Consider the following 24039-nt stretch of genomic DNA (forward strand, 5'->3'; position numbering starts at 1 on the left):
AGCATTGCAGCGGAAAAGGGTGCAGCCTCTCTTTCTGGACACATGGACGTACAAAGTGGTATGTTAGCATCATGTGACCAATTGTGCTGTTTCTCAGTCATCTCAGGATGGATGTCCTGACCCCGGAAGGGAGCCACAGGGAACCAGGTGCTGCCACAGCCAGGCGCCCGGGGCTCTGCCTGCCGAGGGAATACGGTCCCCGTCATAGGGGCGCGAATCTTCCCACTGCAGCTCAAACCACTTTGCAAATTAAATACCGTGACAGTCAAGCTGGGTGCACTTTACAATCTGGGTCTCGATGACTCAATTTACATCTTGACTGCCTGATGGCATCTGCCTGAGCTAATGACGTCTAATGTCACAGACGCTAAACAAGCACGGGGACGAGGAGCTTCTGCCCTGGCATGGAGCACAATGGACTTGGGAGACAAGCAAGGGTTCTTGGCAAGAGCACTCTGGCTCTGAATGGTGCTGGGGCCTGCCGGCTGCCCGTCACCGGGCCACTGCCCCCCTTGTCCAGCTCTTATTAAGGTCGACACGATGAGAGGTTAGCAGACCAGCTGTCATAGGTGGCACTGGACAAATCAGTGCAGAACAGACAGCAGAGAGAGAAACCAGACCCATCTTCGGTTGGACCCTTCACACTGCTCGCTGTGACATTAGCGGCGGTGTCCCCGGTGCCAAGACAGGCGGGCACAGAGTGCTTAGTCCTAGCTGGCCACCCCAGACACTCCCTGACCATTCCTTCGGCCTTGCAGATAGAGTCCAAAATCTTAATCGACAGGAAAAAAACTGTTAAAACGTCTACTGATGTTCTGTTGCTTTTACATCAGCCCTCACCGGGCGTGAAGCTAAGTCCCCTTCTGACCGCTGGGTTAGATACTCGGGTTCATCAAACGGAGCCGCCACGCTGCCCAGCGGGAGAACAGTGGAGACCAAAAACCCACACGTTCTGCGTTTACACCGTTCATCAGCCTTACAGGTTATAATGACATCGCTTTCCCTCGAGTCTTACTGCAGCTCTACTGAAGTGGGCAGGTCACGTCACAGAGGACAAAAGGGCAGTTCAGAGATTCCATGGCTGGGCCACACGGACACATTCCCATAAACTCGGTGGCTTAAAGCAACGGAAACTTACTCTCCTACAGTTCTGGAGGCTAGAAGTCCCAGATCAAGGTGCCGGCGAGGCCGGGTTCCCTCTGAAGGCCCTAGGTTAGGATCTTTCTTTGTCTTTTCCTGGCATCTGGTGGTCCCTGGCAACCGTTGGCATTCCTTGATTTGGAGACCAGCACTCCAATCTCTGCGTCTCTCTGCGTCATCTCCTCTTCTTAAAAGGATACCAGCCATTGGCTTTAGGTCCGGCTCTAATCCTTATCTTAATCACATGTGCAAAGACACAATCTCCAAATAGAGTCACACTCTGAAGCCAGGGGCATAGCAATTTGCGGGGCGCACTACACAACCCAGTGGAGCCAGCAATGCAGGACGGCCGGGGGTCTGTGCTCACCACTGCAAAGAACCAGATTTAGGCCGGGCGCGGTGGCTCACGCCTGTAATCCTAGCACTCTGGGAGGCCGAGGCGGGTGGATCACTCCAGGTCAGGAGTTCGAGACCAGCCTGAGCAAGAGCGAGACCCCCGTCTCTACTAAAAATAGAAAGAAATTATCTGGCCAACTAAAATATATATATAGAAAAAATTAGCTGGGCATGGTGGTGCATGCCTGTAGTCCCAGCTACTCGGGAGGCTGAGGCAGGAGGATGGCTTGAGCCCAGGAGTTTGAGGTTGCTGTGAGCTAGGCTGATGCCACGGCACTCTAGCCCGGGCAACAGAGTGAGACTCTGTCTCAAAAAGAAAAAAGAACCAGATTTGCTTATTTCTGTTGTTCTTTGCGACACCTGTAAGAAACTCTTCTCTGAGAAGCACGGGGTGTGTGGGAGGGGGACTCACCTTAGGGTGACGGGCACATGAACTGAGAACAGCCTACACGACGGGATTTATAACCTATTCCCCCCTCAATTTCCTCATTTGTAGTGAGTCATTCGTCCAAAGTCATTAAGTAGCTAATGGCAGTGAAAATAAGATGAGAACCGCGAATCAATCATTCATTCGTTCAACCCTCCCACTGAGGAAATGACGAAGTGAGGCGGCCGTGATCCCTGCCTTCGATCCAGCGTGGGGACAAGGCTCACAGCAGCCAACGCCATGACCAAGTCAAGGCGCGCTAGAGGGGGGAGGGGCCAAAGAAGAGGAGATGATCGATTCTTCTCGGGGTCGCGGGGGCAGAGGGAAGGTTACGAGCCTGGGAAGATGAAGCCTGTGTCTCATTGGTCACCCGGTAGACAGATGCCACAAGGACACTAGAGCAGCCTGTTCACAGCTGCGCAAACCTGGAAGCAACCAATGGGCGTCGGTAGGTGAATGGATAAACACACTTCGGCATACGCACACGAGGGAATATCACTCAGTGCTAAAAAGAAATGAGCTGTCAAGGCACGGAAGGACCTGGGGGAAACGTAAATGCATATTACTAAGTGAAAGCAGCCAGTCTGAGAAGGACTGAGGGGACCCCCTCCCACCCTGGTCTTGCGTAAGGTCTAGGGGGTGACCCCGAGTCAACCCCCCGAGTGCCAGCCGGGCAGGAGGGATATTTCAGTGACAGCTGAGTGACGGGAAAATTAGAAGAGTCGCCCTCTTCCTCACCCCTGAGCGTGTGGATTGAGATTCGCATCAGCCCTGGTCACTTTGCCCCCCGGGCTCCAGGTGGCCGTCCTTTGTAGCGATGGCTTCCCTGCAGCACGCCCAGCCCCCTGTCTCTGTGCCTCCTCTCCCGGTTTGTCACTCCCTTGGCTTTTGTATTCACGGAGTCTTCCCTTTCCTTTGATTCTGAGGCTTCCGCAAAACTCCCTGGTCGGGGCCACCTGACCTTTGCATCTCACCCCGCTCTCTGTGGCTCACTAGCTGGCTGGGACACCTCTTTGATGGCTTAGTCCCTTGGAACCGCTGCCACCGATCCTCGGGCAGCCAGAGCCCCTCCAAGTCAATCACCCGACGGAGCCCCACAGGACGGAGCAGGAGCGGGGGACAGACAGACGTACGTGTCCTCTCTGAACAAAACTGGCACTTCCTCTGCTTGGAAGGGACGGAGTTAAACACCTACTTGACTTTTCATGCAGGGAGTTAATTCGCAAACAGGTGAGACTGACACGTTTATAGGAGGCAAGAAAAAGGGGAAGCCCAGCATAAAGCCATGAAGCTTATTCTATTATTTTATTTTATTTTATTTTATTTTATTTTTGAGACAGAGTCTCGCTTTGTTGCCCAGGCTAGAGTGAGTGCCGTGGCGTCAGCCTAGCTCACAGCAACCTCAAACTCCTGGGCTCAAGCGATCCTCCTGCCTCAGCCTCCCGAGTGGCTGGGACTACAGGCATGCGCCACCAGGCCCGGCTAATTTTTTCTATATATATTTTAGTTGGCTAGATAATTTCTTTCTATTTTTAGTAGAGACGGGGTCTCGCTCTTGCTCAGGCTGGTCTCGAACTCCTGGCCTTGAGCGATCCACCCGCCTCGGCCTCCCAGAGTGCTAGGATTACAGGCGTGAGCCACCACGCCCGGCCTATTCTATTATTTTTAAAAACCCTATCCAGTGGTTAAAATGGAATGGCTGGGGATATTTCTTTCGAAATGTCAAATGCAATTACAAGAGGCTTCAACAAAGCGGTCCCAACTTCTCCCATATGATATTAAAAGTTAAGTGATTCTAATCCAGCTGGGGTGGTTGCCTGAGTTTATTCTTAGGGGCTCAGGACTTTCCCACTTTCATGATTTTGCTTCCACTATTGGATTTATTCCACTCCTCCCTGGTTTAGTGCACCAGCTCTTCCTGTTAAAAGCCTCCTCTACTCAGCTTCAGGGTTTCCTCTGGAGGCCCCCAGCCTCTCCAAGCTTTCCCCAGCTGGCTCCCCACCTTCGCGCTGGGACCCGACCACTTCCCTTTAATTTCTGTGACACTTCCAGGCCGTTTCTTGCCCGCGATGTGTTAGACTGTGCCATCTGGTGGGCAATAATGTGAACGTGTCTTTTCTTCCTTTCTAGACTTCCAGCTCTTTTTAGGGCAGGGAGCTTGTGAGATTCATTTATATACTTCCAGGAGCAACGAGCAAAGGGTTTTATATTCAATAGACATTTAATTAATCGAATTGAATGCCAAAAACCACACAAAATACGGTATCAACTCCATTCTCTCTCCAAGTCAATACCATGGAACAAAAATAATAAACCTAGAGGTTCCAATATCATCAGCCACAAGAGTTCCAGATCTCAACAGTTCTCTTGGAGGGTGCCATGGTTTGAATGTGTGTCCCCTCCAAAATTCATGTTGAAACTTGATCACCACTGTGGTGGCATTAGGAGGTGGGGCCTTTTGGGGAAGTGATTGAGTCGTAGGGCTCAGGAAAGGGCTGCAGGGAACTAGCTCAGGCCAATGTGTGCCCTTCCACGTTCTGCCACGTGAGGGCGCAGCCAGAAGACCCTGACCAGACACCAGACACCAGCGCCTTGATCTCAGACTTCCCAGCCTCTAGAACCGTGAGAAATCAATTTCTATGGTTTATAAATTACCCAGTCCCAGGTAATTTGCTATAGCGGCACAGACAGACCAAGACAAAGGGTGTTTATTTCCAAATGGAATCAACCAACTTTTGTTCTAATTATATGTTCATTATGAAAATATTCACACTCCATACAAAAATATAAAATTAAAATCACCAATAAGTTATTTCAGTTTCATAAGATTTTTGTTTATACTCTGACTTCATTTCAAGAAAAAATATACATAGTACCTACAATATTATGACTACTTTAAAAATTAATATTTAGGGGAAGAATTTTAGATTGTTGGAAGCCTAGAGTAGAATGAGACAACAGGAATATTTGTTTAGCTTCTTTTAGTGAGTGGCAACCAGGTCTGCAAGAATCCATGGAATTGTAAGGCTGCAATGAATCCCAAGAGTGACCAGGCCGGCAGCCTGTTTCAGTGTCCCTGCAACAGCTTGGACAAATGACCATTCAGGCCCTCTCTCCAGCACGCTCCTAACATGGCCTGGGGACAACAGGTTGGTGAGATGACGTTCACATGGTGGTGTCCACTGGCGGTGGGGCTGTGTTCGGAGGTCAATGAGACCTCACCCCATTGTTTCCCAGCCCCGTCCTCCAGAATCCTAATGCTGCTTTAATTCAAAGCTCTTCCAGCAAGTGTTCATTCTGTGAACTTCCCTATAACCGCACAATAAAGCCACCTTCTGCTTTGGACTTGAGCTGGTTTCTGTTGCTTGGAATGGACACAAAGCTTTCTAAACAGATTGGGTGGTTGGTTGCTATGTTAGCGACTGGTCCCTCCACACAGCCATCTATCTGCATGGACATTAGTCTGGCTGCTGGTTATAGGGTCTTCCCCCGGGATCCTGGGCACAGCTGTGATTTGCCCTTTGCGCGGCCACCGAGCCAGGAGATGACTTCTGGACATCCGAAGTCCACCATGCACAGAAATAGCAACAAAATATGTATTACGTCTTTTTCACAAACATCTTCTATGACCTAATAATCTATAAGACTATTTTGTCCCATATGTCCCTGAGTGAGTTGGGTAGATTTCCAACCCACCTCTTCTTATGGGATATGGGACATATAATACCATTTAGAGAATAATATAACTAACACACTTATCTACCTGCCACCCAGCTTGTGAAATCCAACAGATGATTGACGTTTCCTGGGTACCTCTTCCTAACTGTGTGCCCACCCCAGTAACCACTGTTCTAAATGTGGATTATCATTCCAACATGACATGATACTTTTTCAAACATACAGGCAACCTCAGAGACACTGCAGGCTTGGTTCAGTGAATCACACACATTTTTTTATTTCCTAGTTAATATAAAAGTTACATTAATATTTATACTACACTGTAGTCTATTCAGTGTGCAATAGCATATATAAAAATGTACATACTTTAATTAAAAATACCTTATTGCTAAAAATGCTAATGATCATCTGAGCCTTCAGCAAGTCATCATCTTTTTGCTGGTGGAGGGTCTTGTCTCCGTATTGGTGGCTGCTGATGGATCAGGGTGGTGTTTGCTAAAGGCTGGGGTATCCGTGGAAACTCCTTAAAATAAGACAATGATGAAGTTTCCCACACTGATTGACTCTTCCTTTCACAAAAGATTTCTCTGTAGCATGCAATGCTGCTTGATAGCATTTTACCCGCACTAGAACTTCTTTCGAAATTAGAGTCAATCCTCTCAAACCCTGCCGCTGCTTTATCAAATAAATTTCTGGAATACTCCAAATCCTTTGTTGTCATTTCAACAATGTCCACATCAAGAGTTATTTCACTTAGGAAAAAAAAAAAAAACAACGTCCACAGTATCTTCAGCAGAAGTGGGTTTCACCTCAAGAAACCACATTCTTTACTCATCCATACAAAGCAACTCTTCACCTGTTCAAGTTTCATCATGAGCTTGCAGCAATTCAGTCACATTTTCAAGCTCCACGTCTAATTCTAGTTCTCTTGCTATTTCCACAACATCTGCAGTTCCTTCTTCTCCTGAAGTCTTGAATGCCTCAAAGTCATCCATGAGGGTTAGAATCAGCTTCTGCCAAATTCCCATTAATGTTGATATTTTGACTTCCTCCTATGAATCATAAATGTTTTTAATGGCATCTAGAATGGTGAATCCTTTCCAGAAGGGTTTCAAAACACTTTGCCTAGATCCATCAGAGGAATCACTACCTATGACAGCTATAGCCTTATAAAATATATTTCTAAAATAATAAGGCTTGAAAGTCAAAATTTCTCCTTGATCCATGGCTGCAGAATGGATGTTGTGTTAGCAGGCATGAAAACAACATTCATCTCCTGTACATCTCCACCAGAGCTCTTGGCTGACTGGGTGCATTGTCAATGAGCAGTAAGATTTTGAAAGAATCTTTTTTTCTGAGCAGGTCTCAAAAGTAGGCTTAAAATATTCAGTAACCATACCATAAACAGCAGTGCCGTCATCTAGGCTTTGTTGTTCCAGGTGGAGTAGATTTAGCATAATTCATAAAAGCCCTAGGATTTTCAGAATGGTCAATGAGCACTGGCTTTAACTTAAAGTCACTAGCTACATTAGCCCCTAACAAGAGAGTCAGCCTGTCCTTTGAAGCTTTGAAGCCCAGCATTAACTTCTTCTCTCTAGCTATGAAAGTCCTAGATGACATCTTCCAATAGAAGGCTGTTTCATCTACACTGAAAATCGGTTGTTTAGTGAAGCCGCCTTCATCGACGATCTTAGCTAGATCTTCTGGCTAACTTGCTGCAACCTCTCCCTCAGCACGTGCTGCTTCATCTTGCACTTTTATGTTATGGAGACAGCTTCTTTCATTAAACCTCATGAACCAGCCTCTGCTAGCTTCAGCCTTTCCTTCTGCAGTTTCCTCACCTTCCTCAGCCTTCATAGAATTGAATAGTCAAGGCTTTGCTCTGGATTAGGCTTTGGCTTAAGGGAATGTTGTGGCTGGTTTGATCTTCTATCCAGACCACTGAAACTTTCTGCATCTCAGCACTGAGGCTGTTTTGTTTTCTTATCATTTGTGTGTTCACTGGAGCAGCACTTTCAATTTCCTTCCAGAACTTTTTCCATTGCATTCACAACCTGGCTGTCTGGTACAAGACGCCTCGCTTTCAACCTATCTCAGCTTTTGACATGCCTTCCTCGCTAAGCTTAATCATTTCTAGCTTTTGACTTAAAGCGAGAGTCATGTGACTCTTCCTTCTCTTAAACACTTAGCGGCCATTGTAGGGTTATTAATTGGCCTAATTTCAATACTGCTGTGTCTCAGGGAATAGGGAGGCCCAGGAGAGGGAGAGATGGAGAATGGCTGGTTGGTGGAGCCGTCAAAACACACACATCACTTATCGATTAAGTTCACCATGTTATGGGGCCACAGTTCGTGGCACCCCCAAAACAATTGCAATAGTAACATCAAAGAACACTGATCACAGATCAGCATAATAGACACAATAATCAACAAAAAGTTTGAAATATTGTGAGAATTACCAGAACATGACACAGAGACATGAAGTGGGAAAACGCTGTTGGAAAAATGGTCCCAGTAGGCCTGCCTGACGCAGGATCGTCACGACCTTCAGTTATAAAGAACAAAATATCCGTGAAGCGCGACGAAGCAAAGTGCAATGATACAAGGTAGGCCCGGGTGTAGATATATATCTATCTTTAAATAATACATAAAATTATCTTTCTTATTTAAAAATATTTGTAATGGTATAATACATGTATTCTCCTGAACTGTTTTTCTGAGATTAACCCAGTTTAATGCAAAGGGTCTTCCACTGTGTTTATTTACCTCTATTTATCCCTTCTCCTGTTGATGGACAGTTAGTTATTTCCAATATTTTGTTTTGTACAATGATTTTTTTTTAATTGAAACAGGGTCTTGCTCTGTCTCCTGGGATAGAGTGCAGTGACATCAGCCTAGCTCACAGCAACCTCAAACTCCTGGGCTCCAGCAATCCTCCTGCCTCAGCTTCCCAAGTAGCTGGGACTACAGCTGTAGGCCACCACAACCAGCTAATTTTTCTACTTTTGTAGACATGGGGTCTTGCTCTTGCTCAGGCTGGTCTCGAACTCCTGGCCTCAAGTGATCCTCCCGCCTTGGTCTCCCAAAGTGCTAGGATTATAGGCGTGAACCATGTGCCCAGCCTGTTACAATAGTCATTTGAACAAGAATTTCTGTAGGGTAGATACTAGAATTAGAGTTGGTGTGTATAGATTACACACATCTTCACTTTTACTCTTCTCTGTCTTTTTAAATAGGATAAGAATAACCTCCATTCCTCATAACTTCACACAAACCCAACACACACTCACAAAAAAGGCTGGTAATGTTTATTTGTGATATTTAAGAATTCTCTTGTGCAACTATTTCAGAAAGATCCACAAATTGTCAGCACCTTAACCCTGTTAGATACACATCTTCAAAGTAGCACAAGTACTTGAATCTTTGCTGCTAAAAACAGCAACCTGTGGCTCAGCTACTGTCCTATAATCAACACCAACAGCCCAATAATGCCACCATCTCGTCACTCAGCAGACGCCCTCATCAAAGCCGAGCACCCAAAGCCAGGTGTTTTGTTTGGCCCAGTAATTCTGATGAGAGCAGATGGTCAGTAAAATGCCAAACCATGAGACAGCAATTTGAGGCCCCTGGAACAGGGTCAGCCTGTCATCATAGGCCTGTACGATGGCCCAAGCGGCTGCAGCAATGGCCAGAAGGCCACCCAGGGGAGCGTGGATGCAGCTCAGAACAACCTGATGCACGGCCCTCAGACTCGAGGGACACAGGCACTGGAAGAGGAATTCCAAAACACTGTGTAGCTGCTATTAGAAAAAAATTAACTGGGAGGCCATAGGTTGAGACTGCATTGTCCGGGGCTCCTACCTGAGCAAACCCAAACCCAGCTCAATGTCAACAGTAAACAAAACTTACGGGCCGGGCGCGGTGGCTCACGCCTGTAATCCTAGCACTCTGGGAGGCCGAGGCGGGTGGATCGCTCGAGGTCAGGAGTTCGAGACCAGCCTGAGCAAGAGTGAGACCCCGTCTCTACTAAAAAATAGAAAGAAATTATATGGACAACTAAAATATATATACACAAAAAAATTAGCCGGGCATGGTGGCTCATGCCTGTAGTCCCAGCTACTCGGGAGGCTGAGGCAGGAGGATCGCTTGAGCCCAGGAGTTTGAGGTTGCTGTGAGCTAGGCTGACGCCATGGCACTCACTCTAGCCCGGGCAACAGAGTGAGACTCTGTCTCAAAAAAAAAAAAAAAAAAAAACAAAAAACTTACGCTTAACCAATCAGAAACTGCCAACTGACCTCTAACTAGGAACTTTGCACTTTAACCAATCACATGTATTTTCTTTGTCTTGCTTCCAAGAACACCTTGTAAATTTCTCCTTGCCCCCCCCTGGGCAGCCCTGAACTGCTTGCAGGCTGGCGCTGCCCAATTCATGAGTCCCTCTCTGCTCCAAGAAACTCTTTATGATTTTAATGTGCCTACGTTTATCTTTGAACACTGGTGATGAGCAGCTCTGAGGACCGGTGGCCAGTGGCACTGTGGCTGGACTCTAACGTGGCTTGTGAGTTGGGACTGTCTACACGTCCAGCGCATCTTACTTTTATCCAATTCCCGTAGGGGTAGTGATATGCGGATGAATTCTCAGTTAACTAAAAGATGGCAGGAAAACTTCCTTCTGTGAATACCTCGAGTGGCAGGGTTTGAGCGAAGCCTGGGAGGGCAGGGAGGCCCGCAGCACAGGGCGGGCGGGCTGTGTGACGTGCACACCTCAGGCGGGGCGAGGTTTGGTCAACACGCTTTTCTTCTGTGCCAAGACTGCAGGTCTCGGCTGCAGAATGGTCTTCTGGAACTGAGGTGGAAAATTCTGCCTTTCAGGGAAGTAGGAATAGGCAGAGTGTTGGTTCTGCAGAGGAAGCATGAATGACTGGCAGAGGCCGGGCGCGGTGGCTCACGCCTGTAATCCTAGCACTCTGGGAGGCCGAGGCGGGTGGATTGTTTGAGCTCAGGAGTTCGAGACCAGCCTGAGCAAGAGCGAGACTCTGTCTCTACTAAAAATAGAAAGAAATTATATGGACAGCTAAAAATATATATATAGAAAAATTAGCCAGGCCTGGTGGCGCATGCCTGTAGTCCCAGCTACTTGGGAGGCTGAGGAAGGAGGATGGCTTGAGCCCAGGAGTTTGAGGTTGCTGTGAGCTAGGCTGATGCCACGGCACTCTAGCCCAGGCAACAGAGTGAGACTCTGTCTCAAAAAAAAAAAAAGACTGGAAGAGAGTATTTTCCGGATAGGAAGGGTGGGTGAGGTGCCCGGAGACCTGCCTCTAATCCTACTGATTCCTTGCACGACTTTGAGCAAGTTTCTGTCTCTCTGCATTTCAGTCTTCCCGGTTCTAACAGTTTGTCATCTTCTTGCCCCAAAATGATTAGAATGAAGTCAAATGCCTCACGTAGGAATAAAACCAGTAAGACAACTTGGCAAATCCACAGAATATTAGACATTGTCACCTGCCTTTCTTGAGATTAGGTAACAACTCAATGGCTTGATCCTGAAACAAACAAACAAACAAAAACACCAAAAGCAAAAGGAAGAACACAGCCGCGTAGCTCGCTTTCTGGATTAGAAGAACGAACAAGCCCAAATGACGACTCAGAGGCAACCGGTTTCAAAAGAGGAAGGAGAGCTGATGCCGAAGGCTGACACTGTCGATCGCTTGTTACACGCGTTCAAAGTCTCTCTCCAAGGTGGTTGCTCAGACTTTGCAGACAGACTGGTTTGTGTTGCTCAAGGATGCCACGCATGGAAGAGAATATTTTAGCAGCAGTGAAAAACAAAAAAAAGGACACGTTAAGTAAGCCTGAAAATTAACTGGATGTTTTCTAGGAATAAAGATGAAGCGTCTGACATGGGTGGTTTTTTTTTTTTATGTGCTGACAGCCTGATACCGCGAACACCGCGGCTGCGGATCCTGCAACGTGGCCGTTCCCAGCGACTTGTCCCTGAGTGGCAGAGGTGGCGGTGGAGGAGCGCGCTGGCTGGGGCAGGGAGAAATCCCACTTCTTCCCGGCAGCCAAAAGAGCCACAGATGACGGGATCTGACCTCTGAGCCAGCACCTCTGCGTGAAGCACCCGGGATGACAAAACTCCTCTTGTATCTGCCATATGGCTCGACGGTGGTGGGAACCCTCTGAGCAAGGCAGCTGGCCAGGGAGGCTGGCTTTGGTTCTTTCTCCTTTTAACCTGAAGCCAACTGGTTGTGAGCGAAGAAGCACCTGGGCTGGGAAGAGTCTAACCAGGATAAGGCAAAAAAAAAAAAAAGCCGGGTGCGGTGGCTCACGCCTGTAATCCCAGCACTCTGGGAGGCCGAGGCGGGTGGATCATTTGAGCTCAGGAGTTCAAGACCAGCCTGAGCAAGAGCGAGACCCCAACTCTACTAAAAATAGAAAGAAATTATATGGACAGCTAAAAAAATATATAGAAAAAATTAGCCGGGCATGGTGGTGCATGCCTGTAGTCCCAGCTACTCGGGAGGCTGAGGCAGGAGGATTGCTTAAGACCAGGAGTTTGAGGTTGCTATGAGCTAGGCTGACGCCACGGCACTCTAGTCTGGGCAACAGAGCAGGACTCTGCCCCCCCAAAAAAAAAAAAAAAAAAGGCAAGAAAAATGTACACAGGGTCCAGGTCATGGCAAAGTCTCTGTAAGCAAACGGGAGGGGACACACAGACCAGGATCCTAACTGGAGAAGAAAAATAAGCTCTGGTCTAAGGAAAGGGTTGTGGTGGGAGGTGGGAGGTTTCAAAACCAGAGAGGGCTGAGGCTGGGGTCCTACAGGATGGCGCAGCTAGTGTCACGGGTCACTAATGAGACCTCACTGCTCTAGGAAGGGTGAAGGATCAGCAGGTCTCGAAACTACCCTTCACCCCCACACTGGAAAGACCCACCCTCTGAAAAGCTCCCCCACTCGATGCCCCTGTGGGAGGAGTGGGGCTGCCCAGAGCTGTTCCCGCTCTGAGGCCAGCAGCCGCTAGAGGGAGGCGACAGGGAACCAGGCAGGGAGCCAGTTCACGGCACAGGCGGGACATGTGCCGCAGCGCGGCATTGCCGACGAACCGGAGTACTAGACGTAGAAGATTTCGCAAACCGCGGTTCCCATGGTTTTAAAGCATGAAGTTCTAAACATCTAGAAGTTAGGCCCCTACTAAAACTAATAAAACAAATGCAGCTTCCCTGATGGCAGTACTTCTAGTATCTGTTGACTCCCAAGCTATAACGTGACAAAGCTGTAATATGCTTGGATTCATTTTTATTTTGTTAATCTCCAAGGCGTCTACGTGCATTTGCAAATGAGCAGCGTACAAACACGTGGTCTCTGTGTTCAGTCTGCACAGGGTTCCTGGGGGGACCTGGCTTTAGAAACCCCTTTGCAGCGACTCCTTCCGGTCACTGACGGGTGAGCCCGGACCAGGACGGGGAGCACCTGGCTCTCTCTGAGGACAGAGAGCATCGTGGCCAGTGGGGCTGTGCTTCTGTCGCTCGCGGTGCTTTCTTGCACCTGACCCTCCTCCGGCTGGCCAGGGACATCCGTGCTGCCGCGAGGGGAGCTGGGATCATCAAGGCAGGAATAGAAAGACAAAAAGGTATTTTGCTTTTTACTTCCAAAGCGGGTTGTGAATGCCCTCCTCAGGAACAAGTTTTGAACGCCAGAGCTTTTGATTTATTTGAGGAAGGCTCTTTGGGGTCTCCGCAAGGGAGCAGGCCAAAGGCACCTAGAAAGAGAACAGGGAAAGGCCAGGTTTGACCTGAGCCTGGGGCAGCTGTGTTGGCAGCGGGGCCGTGTGCGGGACGGGACGACCCAGGCGCCCGTGGTGGGGGCTGCAGGAGCCCTGAGCAGAGGAGGGCGGCTGGCGCTGGGCAGCAGGCCTGCTGTGTCTCTGTCTTGCTGCAGGCCCTGGCTCCCCAGTGACAGAGAGCTTCGGCCACGCCGGGCAGGGCACCCACGCTGTGGCCTCCCACCAGAGACGTGCTCGTCGCTGCGGGTCCCCCAGCAGGACGCCTGCCTCTGCCACGAGATGCTGTCGAGCCAACTGCGTCTCATTCCAACCACCCTGCACGACACTCTCACATCGAAGCCCGAGATCTGTGAACCCCGAAGCAGGGTGGGGTCCCCGGCACGCAGAGGTGGTGGCATGTGGATGTCCCGGCGTTGTACTTCTGCGCCCGGGAGGGACACATCTGAACTGGATTCTGGGACTCCATTTCCTTGTAAGTGCATTTTGGATCTTTTTTCTTTTTCCCCTTAAGAGGCCGTATAATGCGATAGAAAAAAATGTGGCATTTGAGACGGAAGCCCTAAGTTCCTATCCTGGCTTTGCCTTGTGCCCTGGCCAAATGATACGTCCCAGAACCTCAGCGTGTTCATTTAAGAATGGGGTAAAGATCACTGCCTCCTAGCATTTCTGTAAAGATCAAGCGGACAGGGCACGTGAATGCTTTTAGCAAATTGTAAAACGCTAATCAAATGTCGATGATTGCTCCTTCGAAAACCCAAGCACAGCCTGTAAAACAGTTGGAATATAAATTAAGCAGACATATCTGGAGTGGTAGTTTCAGGTAAGGCTTATGAGTCCTGTTTGAAAAACGAAACTGTCTAAAAATTCCTCTGACCACTTCTTGCAGTCAAAGGCTGACGGACGGGAGATGCTTTCTGTTAAAGAATCAGAACGAGCAAAAGAAGGATGAGGCGGAAACATATGTTTGAACATAGAATGTTAAACGCATCAGGATGCTGCGAGTGCTTAACCGGATGGCTGCCCTTAGCGCTGGCCGGGGAGGCACCTTGGAACCATCTGACGGTGGAGGGGGCAGGGCGCTCTGCACGGCAGACGGCGCAGTGGGCGGCCGATGCCAGGTGCAGGCGAGCTGGGCCTGGGCGGCTGACCTCTGTCCCCGACGGGCACTCCCAGTCGGGCATGAACTGGAGCTGATCACCAAAAAGGAGCCCCGGCCAACAGGCCGAGAAGGCTGCTCCCCTGTTTGACCAGGAAGGGCCTCAGGGACCCAAACTCCTGCCCGCTCTCCTTGCCAGCTCATCTGCCGACGCTCCCGGTCTCCGTGACAAGCACCAGCTGCTGAACTGCTGCTTCCTCGTCTCTCCCAGGGGGCAGGGACGGGAGAGGGCCGAGACTGCCCAAGTGCAGGGCCCGGAGCCCGCCCTGTTCCTGTCCAGCTGTGCAATGTAAGCACGTGGCTGACCCTCTCGCTTTCTTCTGTTGCAAAGTGGGGAGAGGAAGAGTTGTATTGGTTTCCTGTTGCTGCTGCAACCAATTTCTACCAACTTACGGCTTAAAACAACACATATGTATTATTTTATAGTTCTGGAGTTCAAAAGCCCGAAATGGGTGTTGCTGGGCTGAAATCCAGGTGCCGGGGAGAGTCCGCAGCCTCTGCCTTTTCCAGTTTCTGGAGGCCACCTGCATTCTTTGGCTCATGGCCCCTCTTGCGTTTTCAAAGCCAGCAGCGTAGCATCTTCCAATGTCTCTCCCTGACGCTCCTGCCCCCTCTTACAAGAACCCCTGTGATGCGCTGGGCCCGCCGGATAATCCAGGATCATCTCCCCATCTCGAGATTCTTCCCTTAATCCCACCTGCAAAATCCCTTTTGCCGCGTGACATACGCACCGGTTCCAAGGACGAGGGTGTGACCATCTTTTGGGATCATTACTCTTCCGACCACACCGGTTGTCGGGAATAAGCAGTTAGTACCATAGAAGACACGTAGAGCCTGGCCTGCAGTGAGCTCTTAGGAAATGTTAGCCACTGTTGTTATTATTTGCGCAAATGGAACTTTCACTGGCTCTGCCGGGGGCCTCCTCCCAGAAGCCCTCCCTGACCTCTGGGCTGGGCTTGCTGTCTTGCCGTGTTCGGGCAGGACCTGAAGCCTGTGCTGTGTTGTAATCATCTGTCCCCGTCACCAGAGTGCAAATTCTCACGAGCAGGGACGGTCTTTCACTCATCTCTGTGTTCCTACCCCCGGCATGAGGCCACAGGAGCGGTCCGATGTCTCGCCCGTGATCGACGGGTGAACGTAGGTCCCAGCTCCTCCAGGGCGCCCAGAGCTTCGGAGCTGCTCCTGGCTGCCTGTGGCGGGGAGCAGAGGGGCAGGAGTCTGCATCCGGGGTCACCGTGCTTCAGGGCCACGGTCACTGGGAAGCGGGGCCAGGCTGCCTCGGGGCCTCCAGAGCTCGGGGGTGAGAAGCGGGTGCCCGGGAGGACTGAGCAGAACGTCAAATGGAAACTCCCCCTCGGAGAGAGACAGGCACACACCGAAGGTTAATAAACTGAAATTCAACAGGCAGCAAGAGACTGGTTCTTGCAGCGTCTGAGCAAACGCATAAGCATTAGGGGGACAAAGGAACCACAAACAAGAGGCAGAACTGCAACTGCTGGAACACAAAGAATGAGTCACCCAGGGAAGCATGGTGGTGGCGGCTGGCTGTGGTTTTGCAGACCGGCCAGTTGAGCAGCTGGGCGAGGGGTGTGTGTGTGGGGGGGTCCGGTCCCTTTTAGGGGACCCCAGCACATGAAAGCCCGTGTTAGAAGCAGTATATGCATCTTACAGAAGGGGTTTTGTTCTGTCCCAAACTTCAGACCCCTTCTTTGACTCGTGGGCCTCCCTACTTTGTCACCGCGCCTTGGATCTCCCTCGGCCTGTTCACCACGTGGCTTCACCCAGGTACCACTGAGTCCATCATCCTCCGGGCTGTGTCCGGCCAGACCTCTGCTTAGCTCCGGACGCACACGGCCCTAGGTGTCACCTCCTAACTTGGCAGGCCGCACACCTTCTCTCCACGTGCTCAACTCCACTCACAAGACCAAGCCATGTTACCTCTCCCTGTCCAGGCCCAAGCTATGATAGAAACCCTGGGACCCCCGGACGCCAGCCTCTCCCTGCCCCTCTGCTTCTGATCAGACAGTGGCCCCGACTGAAGCGGGGGCCGGAGCATCCTAGGATGTCACCGGCTCTCCCTGCCCTCCCCTCTCCTGCCTTGTAACTCTGACCTGCCCCACGCGGCAGTCACAGCCGGAGGGCCGAGGCCGGCACCCGCCACACCCTGGGTGTGCTGCCCAACTGCCCCGGGCTGCCCACTCTGCACAGAACAGACTCTTCCCTGCGTCACGCAAGAGGCTTCATATCCCGGTTCCGATCAGCCTTCTCCGCTCTCTCCCCCATGCTACTCACGACGCTGAGCCTGCGCACGTGCTCGGAGCTCTGCCTAGAAAGCTCTTGCTCACTTGTCTGGCTTCAAAAACCCCACTCAGCTCTCCAGGGCCAGCCCAAGACACGCCCTCCATCGTCACGCCTTTCCTGCCCTGCTCTCAGGAAGAATTTCCGCTGCCAGTATCTTTGCACCCAGAGAACTCTAAACATGTCCGTCATGGCACTGACCCAGGGCATGACTATCTCTTATTCACCTTTCTGTCGCCGGTGCCTAAATTACCTGGTGCACATGCTGCAGGTGTTTACCGCGTGTGCAGTCAGCGAGCGTCTTACAAACACGGTTTACATACAATCTTTTACAAACACGTCTATTGCTTTCCGCAATGCACCTGCGTTGGAAAAGTCCCTCGACTGTGTCCAGCAGGGAAGAGGCAGGCAGCGTGGCGCACACAGAAACTCGAGAAAGGCCGAACACGCTGGGAAGATCCACAGCGAGGACCAGCAGAACACACAGACGGCAGATCTTGTGACAAAGAAAATGTCTCTTTAATAAAAACGTGCCTGGGTGCAGGCCAGCGATCGACTTCTTTCAGATACTATTTACTGCAACACACGCTAGCGCAAGGAGAGAGTCTGGAAAGAAGCTGAGTTGTTTGGAAGATTCTGGCCTATCGATGAGCACAGAGAACCCTGAGAAGGCTGCACACACACACTCGTAGCGGTGTAGACAGCATGCACGGAGAGGTGTGCACGGAGAGAGCTCCCGAAACACAATTCTGCAAGAGCAACCGAGTGGAAGGAAAATGCTAAACTCCCACTGGAAGGTCGACGGGTGTGGCTGTCTAGAGACAGGGGAGGGTGGTGGGGACCCAGACACCCAGGGGTTCAGGTCAGCAGAAGATGCCAGTGACTCTGTCCCCATCAGATAAAGTTTGCAGAGGGGAGCAAGAGTGTGACACTGACAAAAGCCAATTTAGGCCGGGCGCGGTGGCTCACGCCTGTAATCCTAGCACTCTGGGAGGCCGAGGTGGGCGGATCGTTTGAGCTCAGGAGTTCGAGACCAGCCTGAGCAAGAGTGAGACCCCATCTCTACTAAAAATAAAAAGAAATTATATGGACAGCTAAAAATATATATAGAAAAAATTAGCCGGGCAAGGTGGCACATGCCTGTAGTCCCAGCTACTCGGGAGGCTGAGACAGGAGGATCGCTTGAGCTCAGGAGTTTGAGGTTGCTGTGAGCTAGGCTGACGCCACAGCACTCACTCTAGCCTGGGCAACAGAGTGAGACTCTGTCTCAAAAATAAAAAAAATTATATTTAAAAAAAAAAAAAAGCCAATTTAGGGACCCGCACACCTGTTCCAGGGAGAATTCAGTGGCCGATACCACCATCGGTTTCCCTTTATTTCCCTTGGGGTCAGCACTTTGGGATTCCTCACGTCTGCCACGGTCCCTTACTGGCCACACCCCATTCCCACCTCTGTCCCCGAGCGTTGGGAAGCCTGACTGTGTGTGCGCATGCTCGTAACATCGGCTTCCCCCGTGCGCACCACCGAACACACACGTGTCGTGGACTGAAGCCACGGGGTCTCCCCAACCAGGCTGCAGCCCTCTGTCCTCCGTGCGGCCCCACACGTGCTGGGGGGGGGGGGACAAGCACATGGGGGTAGCCCCCGGGTTGCAGGCGAGGTTAGCTGGGGCACGGAGAAAACAGAATTTTCCCAAGGCTGCTGAAGGGACACGAAAACCAAATAGGGACTGACTCATGCAGGCTCAGTGTGCCACGGGCTCTGGGCTGAGGAAAGGCCCTGCTGGAAATTTCCATGCAGGCTGTGCACGCAGCAGGCACTCCAGGGCCACAGGGCAGGACAGACGGCTCCCTGCACCAGGCTGGAGAGACACTCCAGAGGAGGACGTTGGCTCCTGGGTGTGCCCGGACCCTCGCACAGAGAGGGAGCGATGGGAAGGCGGAGTCCGCTGTCAGAGTGGACCCCAGTGTAAGAAGGGGGCGCTGCCGCAGCACTCGGTCTGTGAGAGCCCCCCAGTGATGGCGGGTGTCGCGGGAGAACGCACAGGCCCTTCCAAGGCTGCTCATGATTTTCCCCTTGGGGACAGTCAGCAAAGGTGGGCTGCCTGTACTGCTCCCTGACCTCTGTCCCCAGCCTCCGAGAGCCTGGCACCCTGGGAAGGCAGAGTCCCAGCCTGGGGCACGGCCACCCCGTCTGCTACTCCTGTCCTCGCCTCTCCGACAGCATCTGGACCTGGGCCACAGAGTCCCCCTGGGCCGTCGTGGAGAATAAGCCACTCTCGACCTTCAGCAACCTCCCTGCCCTGCTTTGCTTCCCGCCCCGACCCCGGCGTCCTTGCTCTTCCCTTCCCATGGTCTAATCCCGTCTCTCCTACTCGGACCTTCACACGTGGACACTGTTTTGGTTAAAGTCTCTCGATTTTACACATCTGTGTGACGGAACAGCAGAAGAGGTAAACACAGTTGAATCTGGGTGGTGGGATTACGGGGGACATCTCTTTCTCGTGGAAACTTTTCTGATGCTAGTTAAAAGAAGTTCCCACCACCCCGCCAAACACCCCGCCGGAACACGCCTGGGCAGAGGGGACACTAGCAGTCACTGCTGTTTTCTGCAAATTAGAAAAACCTCGCAGGTATCATGTGAGGATCAGAGTCGATCCCCGGCATGATGCGTCCAGCCCCCGCCTGGCCATGGCAGGCCCTCCCTTCCCCTCGCCGCCCCCTAGCCCGAGCTCCCTACCCTGCCTGGTCCTCGCAGGGGCGGCTTTCGGGGACTTGCTCGCAGACACCTGCGAACCTCAGGGCCATGGAGGTGAACAGCTCCCCCGCGGCTGCACATACTCCCTCACTTCTGGGCGCCCAGGCATGGCGCATTCCACAGTAAGTGCCATGGCTTCAACACAGCCACATGTCCCCTAGCTGCAGGACGCCTGCCATTTTGTCTGCCGGGTTCCAGCAGGAAAACTGATTGCCCACCAGCTACCATTTGACCTAACAAAAGCTCTCTGGCAATTAAAGGGATTTGGAATGTTCCAGCTAGCTCGCTGAATGGATCTCTGTTTAAGTACCCATTGTTTTTCTCTGCAGTCAGTTTCTCTTTTAGCAGTTTTTCTTGCCTCTATTTCCTTCCCTAAAATGGAAATTTCATTTTCATTTTCACTTCTGATCATTTATTTAAGGTCTTTGGTTTATTCTTCATACGGGTTTTAACCAGCTACTTAAAGCCTTTCGGTGGTATTGCCCTATAATTGATCTCCTTGTTTTTCTTTTCTGATACTCATTTAGCTTTTCTGACTTTCAGTGAAAACATCCTTGCTAATCACTGTTGATGGGACATGTCTGTAGTACTTACGGCGTATTCAAGAAGTTAAATTCTGGTTTCTGGTTTAAGAAAACTGAACAAATAATCTCTTTACCTGAATGATAAAAGACTCCATGCCTGAGTATGTCTAGAGTGAATAAAAACGCCAAATGACAAAAGGAAAATCAGCAAGATTAGATCGTAGTACATGCTCAGAAAGGTGTTCTGAGAACGAAAATCAGGTCATCTTTTAAAGACATGGTTTCAAGATGCCACGAAGAAAGGGGAAATCTTCTGACACACATTAGGCATTCTCCCCTCTCCAAGCAGAAAATGAGTAAAATGTGCTAGTGAGGTGTGGCTGTAAGCAAATGAGAACGATTTGTTGGTTACAGACTTTAGCTTTTGCTTCCTCTGTGAGCAGCAGCTGTGGAGTGAGTTTGAGTGAGTGTGTGTCGGGGAGGGGGGACTTTTTATACAGTCACTCCTGAAGTCCCGAGTGTTCCTGTCCTCCTGAGACAGCTTTTGGCACCACGTGTGCAGGGACCGGGGTCCATGTTCCCACCCGATGTTCTGTAACACCATTTCAAAGAATGCACCGAGATTTGGGGGGCTTCAGGGATTGTCACTCTTGCTTTAAAAACTGTAAAATGAACACGGAAAAAGCTTTTTTTCTGGTTTCTCCACTGTTGACTTGCATGAGAAATGTCAAAGGCAACTGCCCGGCCAATCATGGGACCGCTAGGAACGAGCCTTTTGCTGTGTTCCTTGGCCAGCCACACATCTCCAGGGGCTGCCTTCGGGCAATTTTATTTTAAGGAGCTATGGGGGCTGGAGCTGGGCCTGGGTGGAGGGGCCAACAGGAAGTCTGTGGTCCTAAATAGTCATGTCACCCTGATAACCCCACAGGGAAGCTACTCATTAACTAACAAAGCGTCACAATAAACCTCGTATTTACACTGACACCTGCTATTTGCTAAGACTGATCATTGAACCGACCCCACACTTCAAAAATAATCCACAGTTCCCATGTTCTCTGTCTCGTCTCTCTGGGCTGGAAAAGGCCTTTTGTCACCGCGCTCTTCCCCCGTAGCCTCTTGCAGGGAAGAGCCCAGCAGACGCGGTGCGCCCCCCCTCCCCCGCCGCTGCAAAGATCGGGAAAAGGAGTAAGTAGCCCAGGGAATCAGAAGCCAACCACAGAACTCGGGTCCCCGGGTCCCCGCACAGCGGCTTAGAGGCATCTGCTGCGGAATTTTGCGGTCCCCCCGTGGGAAGCATCACACCTCACTCACTCACGAGCAGATGACAGGACTCGCACGTTTAATGGAGCACACAGGAGCAGCCCAGGAGGCCTTTGGCTCTGGCCGAAAGGGCCGGGCCCTGTGCCAGCCTTTTACAGTCCCGGGAGGCGACAGGAAGAGGAGCGAGCCGGCAGCCCCGAGAGCTGGGGAGACGGTGGGAGACCCCGTGTCTGCGATCCACTTTATCACTCCATCCAACTTCAACATTTTTAGGTTTTCTAACACCTTAGCTCAAAGTGCACGAAATGAGGCAAATCCTTCCAAATGAAGGAGTCTTTTCCAACCGCACTGTGTCCCCTCCGCCTCATCCTCCCGTTATTTCCCGTTATTTCCGAAGCAATTATGAAACGAAGCCCGAGCTCCCCCGATGCTACTGGGTGAGCGCGCGGCGAGCGCAGCACATTTCAGCACCAGCCTTGGGGACAGACGCCATAAAGGAGGGAAGAAAAGCAAACCCTCGCCCTGTCGTCCACAGTCACCACTGGAACCGCTCCCGAGGCAGGTGTCCCAGGGTGCTGGGGACTCGAGAGGGCTTCCGCAGGCGCTCGCCAAACACATGTCCCCAAATAAAATGACCAACTAGCCACTCCATCTCCCTCCACTAAGGTCCTCTTCAACGGGGGACGTCCCTGCTGGGAGAACAGCAAACGCTTGGTGACCTACATATGGAAGGAAAGGTCCTTGAGAAGCCTGTCTCAAGCCAGAGAGCTGGGGCCACCCGACCGCTGGGGACGCCCCAGGTGTCCCGAGCCGGCTGTCCAAACCTGCGCCCGGGCTTCCCAGGGCTCATCGGGCAGGCCCTGGGAACTCCAGGGAGCCCCGCACCTGGCGACGCCGCCGTGGACGTGCACCTGTGCGGGCGCCGCGGAGGCCGGGCCAGCGACGGCGGCCAAGACAACCCCGGGTCTTTGTGTCGCGGGCCGCCACTGACGGCGTTAGGACGACACGGGCGCCAGAACCGTTCCTCTAGTTGCGGAGACTTTCTTGCCCGACTTTCCCTGTTGTTTCTGGCTCTGCCCGAGCCGGCCGCGGCGAGGGCTACGGCGGTCCCCGCCCGCACACCGGGGCCGGCCGCGGCGAGGGCTACGGCGGTCCCCGCCCGCACACCGGGGCCGGCCGCGGCGAGGGCTACGGCGGTCCCCGCCCGCACACCGGGGCCGGCCGCGGCGCGTCCCTCCCGGAGCGGCCGGCCCGCCGCGCCCCACGGGGTCCCGCCCGCCGCGGGCGCCCACTTACCGGAGCGGGGCGCGCGGGCCGAGGGCGCCGCTCACGCGCGGGCTCTGTCTCCCGCGCGGTGCACGCGGGGGGCGGCCGGACCCGGCAGCATCGCTCCGCATCGGGGCGCGGGGCCGGGCGGGCGCGTGCGGGCTCGCGGTGCAAACGCGCGCCCCGCGCCGCCCCGCCCCCGCCCGCGGGGTCTCCGGGCCCGTCCCCAGCCCCGCCCCGCGCCCGGGCCGGGAAGGACCACGCGAGGCCGGGGGAGGCGGCCGTGCAGGTGGCCGAGCCCCGCCCGCCCCGCGCCCCCGCCCGGGTCCGGAGCCGAGTCGCTCGGGCGCCGGGTGCTGCCGTCCCGCACCCCGCGTCGCGCCAGGCCCGGCGCGGGGAGAAGCCCGTGACCCTGCGACCCTCGCCCCCTTCCTGCCACGTTGGTCGCGCCCACTCCGCCGCGGGGTCTCGCCCAGAGCCCGGGAGGGGCCGGGAAATCCCGCCCGCCGCCACAGACGTCACTGGTGCGTCACCGGGGCTCCCGCGCCGGGGCTCCGCGCTCCCCGCCCCCCGCCCGGCCCCGCGCCCGGCCCGGGCTCCCCACCCCCAGCCCCGCTCGGTTCGGCCCCGCGCCCCCCGCCCGGCCCCGCGTCCCAACCCCGGCCCCCGCCCGCGTTTCCCACCCGCAGCCCAGCCCGGCGCGGCCCGCGCCCCCCGTTGGGCCTCCGGGGTGCGGGGTGGGCGCGGGGCCGGGGGCTGCGGGGCTCGCGGGCTCCCTCCCGAGCCCCCGCACCCTGCTCCTTGCCTGGGGCCGGTTCCGACGACCCGTGAGGCCGGGCCCCGGCCAGTCCCCCTCCTCCCCCAGAGCGTCCACAGACAGCTGCCACCGAGGCGGGGACGTGAGTGGGGAAATGCTTAATACCTGTGGAAACTCACACAGCATTGTCGCCGCTGAGGGGCGAAGGTTACCGCTGACGTTGCTAAGGAACGGGGAGGGGGACCGGCGCGGCGCCCCCCACTTTGGGGGTGACAGCGAGGCGGGCGTTGCCCGGACTCCCGCGCGAGCTGTCACGATCCCCGCCGCCGACCGATTTCCATATTCATCAAGAGCGGGGACTGTTTCCGCGGGGACATCCTTGGCGACTCCCAGGTCTTAGGCGGCGACTGCTCTGCAGGCCGCGTCCATTCGGCGCCGTGGGCGTTTCGCGCCACAGAGGGTTAAACCGCCGTAATGGTCACAGTCCTCGTCCCTTGGGGGAAAACGGCACCGGCGCCGTCCATTTTCCAACTCGTGGTGAAATAACGCAGAACCTTCGCGATGGAGAAGCAACGAAAACGCTTCGAGCAGTGT

At 52.9% G+C, this 24039-nt stretch overlaps 1 protein-coding gene across 3 annotated transcripts in view; it reads right to left on the minus strand.

The window, feature by feature from the left end:
* GNG4 (G protein subunit gamma 4) overlaps nucleotides 1-23722 on the minus strand; it is a 46069-nt gene extending 22347 nt beyond the window's left edge. Inside the window, exon 1 of one of the 3 annotated variants that reach the window (XM_069484706.1) lies at nucleotides 23611-23722. The gene's annotated coding sequence lies outside the window, so the exon portion shown is untranslated. Of the gene's footprint in view, nucleotides 1-22718; nucleotides 22862-23493; nucleotides 23566-23610 lie in introns of those variants that run through there. The other 2 variants (XM_069484705.1, XM_069484704.1) reach the window with 2 other exon arrangements.
* Nucleotides 23723-24039: the final 317 nt, after the last annotated feature.

The sequence above is a fragment of the Eulemur rufifrons genome, chromosome 11, assembly GCF_041146395.1.
Source record: "Eulemur rufifrons isolate Redbay chromosome 11, OSU_ERuf_1, whole genome shotgun sequence".
In the NCBI taxonomy this organism is placed as follows: Eukaryota; Metazoa; Chordata; class Mammalia; order Primates; family Lemuridae; genus Eulemur; species Eulemur rufifrons.